Source organism: Barbatula barbatula (assembly GCF_947034865.1).
Source record: "Barbatula barbatula genome assembly, chromosome: 11".
Taxonomy (NCBI): domain Eukaryota; kingdom Metazoa; phylum Chordata; class Actinopteri; order Cypriniformes; family Nemacheilidae; genus Barbatula; species Barbatula barbatula.
In genome coordinates, this window is record NC_136774.1 from 14670683 (window position 1) to 14674004 (window position 3322).

Consider the following 3322-nt stretch of genomic DNA (forward strand, 5'->3'; position numbering starts at 1 on the left):
GTCACGTTTGCTCTTCTTTGCCAAAGCAGATCACGTATTTACGAAACAGCGCTCTGTAAAGCAGTTTGTCCGTTAAGGGCTACTGTAGAAACAACATGGTGAATTTCATGTAAGGGGACCCGAGGTGTACTGTATTATTATTCTTTTATGTTATTATTTAATTATAATTCCCTCTTTCCTGCTGGCAGATTTTTTCCTCATAACTTTTGTTGCCATATTCAGCCCCCACAAAGCCAACCTTACAAGGCTCGCAGTGGTAGTTGGTCAAAGTGGATGAGTTGTCGTATTTCAGTACAGTATATAAGCATAGAGCACTAGCTTAGCTCATATATATAATCATCACTGCTTGCTGGGTAAAGACGGGTCACATGCTGCGTCATTATGATCTATCCTCACCCGCCCTAAATTAGCATTCCAGGAAACATTTTAAAGCCCAGATCTTTGTTGTAGATCAAAAATCAACCTCCAATGGCAAAGCCAGAGACTGCAATTGAGTATTTAACATTTACAGACACAACTACTAGGGTGTTAAACGTGTTTGAGAGAGCAGACGCTGCTTTTGACCCTGGAGAACACTTAAAGCATGTTTAACTGCCCAATAATTCATATGTCATCACTGACCTGCTGCTTTTAATCATGAATCACTGTGGTGGTTTATTTACAGCATGGAAATAAAACAAACAGAACTTGCTCATCACGTCTCTTTAGCCAGCTGTAGTCTACTAATACACACCGTGAATTAGCAACAGCAGGCGGAAGGGAAAATGTTACATAAGTTAGACTACTGTTGTTTTGTTCACTTTTAATGAAGTGTTCCTGTTTAGGGCTGAAATGAACATCATAACATGTTCTCTGCACTCTGCACTCACCTCTTAAAATGCAACATATGCTACCATCTGGGGGCAGATTGTTAAAATCTCACATAGTTGGATTCAGTAGTTGAGTAGGAACGTCGACTCGCAACCAACAACACAGTAGCACAACATTCTCCACAGATTTTACATGCTGTCGCTGTGAATGCCCTTAAATTATCAAGTAACAACATACAGTCATGAGAAAATCACACATCTGTTTACTGTTTCACCCGAAATAAGCTTTCTTAAAGGGATAGTTCATCCAAAAATGACAATTTTGTCATGATTAACTCCCCCTCAAGTTGGAATCATAGATGACTATAATTGTTGAAAACATTATTGTATATTTTTTTCGTTCTGTTGAACACAAAGTATTTTGAAGAATTTGGGAAACTTCTGGGGCACCTTTGACTACCATCTTAATTTCTTCTACTATGGTAGTCAATGGTTTCTAAGATTTTATTTTAAATATCTTTCTGTTTAACAGAACAAAGAAATGTATACAGGTTTAGAACATCTTGAGGTCGAGTTATTCATGACAGAATTTTTGGGTGAACCAGTCCTTTAAGGGCAGATTATACAAACCTTCTACTTAGTTGAATAAAGTCAGAGATAATGAATGGACTGATACACTGATCTTCTTTTGTTTTGTCCACCCAGAATTACCTTCCCCAGAATGACTGATAGACCCTGGCAACCCTCAAACAAAGATACTTTCATGAGGATACATTTTGGTTGCGATAAGTTTGTTATGTTTCATTATTCTTCTAATAGCTGTTTGAACGATCCAGGTGGTACTTGACAGACGTTGGACGTGAAGAAGTGCTTCAAGACTTTTGTTCAATGCATCAATGACCGTAAACATCAACCAACGAATGAAAGATTTTTAGCCATCTCTCTGGGGTTCTATGTGACCTTCGGAAATATTGAAAGAATAACAGAGGTGTTGAATTTCTCAGTTTATGCAGTAGTGTCCATATGATCAAAAGTAAAAAATCTGAGTGTTCAGAATAAATTATTAAACATAATTCAGTAGAGCAGAACAGTCTATTAGTCATGCATTGGAATGTCTAAGGTACCTATCCCAAGGTTCACACAATTTTTCAACAAAACAGTGGGTGTTAGATGAATATGTGCTATATGTTAGACGTGACAAAAGATTGTTGTCAAATAACAGTTGAGAAATTATGTTTTTCCCCTTTTTAGTAATGTTCTATAGGATTTAATATTTAACTGATATTTTCACCAAAATGAGTGTTTACTTGTGATAAAGGGTCATTCTAATCTTAGTCTGAAAAAATTTAACATTTTGGCGACCAAAACATTTGATTTACATTAACTATTATTTTACAAAGATTTTCAGCATTTATTAATTTTGGGGAAATAAACTGTTGTTGTAGTTTATTTGTGTCCCTTTAAAACAAATTAACACATTAAAGCATTCATTTATACAACTTAAAATGTGAAAATATATTATTATTATGATGCTGTCCTTCTGAAACCTGGATCTCCATAATTATTATTTGTCACCCGTTAAAGCATAATTTAGTGATTTCATTACATTAACTAATAAATGTTACTATGATATGCAACTAATACAAAAACAAAAATGTTTTGCTTTTATCTTCAGAAAGATCTGCATTAAGTACATAGAAAATAAAAATTAGAGGTGACTCAATCATACTTGGACTGTGTGGATTGGACTTTCTTTTGGCTTTTTTAGGAGACTTCTGCTACCTGACAACAGTGGCGACAATTTACCTAAAGCCAAAATAAGGCAGGCTCTCGTGAGGTCATCCAGTCATCCAATCTTACTACTTTACCTCGACATGCCGGTCTCACATATATTTATTCATTCCTTTCATACATGCTGCTACTGCAGCAGCCATCTCCACATATAATGAAGCACAACACGCTTTAAATAATCTACTGATGAAAACATCTTATAGTTATATATATATAAAAACAAATGAAAGCAGATCTGATATGTGATGTGAAAATATTGAGAAGTGAATACGGCGGATTCGAACATGTGTCCAAGCAGAGTGAAATGTATTTGTCACGCGTCTTTCATACCACGCCACTGAAGCTGCTGATCAAGCAACACTGTTTTTGCACTCTTTTCTGGTGGAGGAGACACCTATAGTTTTCATGCTTCCTATGCCCATGTTCCTGCAATAAATACTGCAATAAAATATTACTTTGAATTGACCTGACCAGACAGCCAAGGTATGGCAGCCGCCAACCCTTGCCATACCCAAATGACGCCTCTGCCTGACAGAGTTCACAATGTCTCTGCATATGGGATGGAATGACCTAGTTACCTTCTCTCTAGAGGAGAGAGAGTTAGTACAGTATGTCTGTTTGCATCTTTCTTTCCAAGACATGAGGTGTGAGAGTGTGTGGAAAATATATGTACCATTAGTAGTATGCAAGGGCAAAGGGAGGTAAGGTCTGGTCTGGCTCAG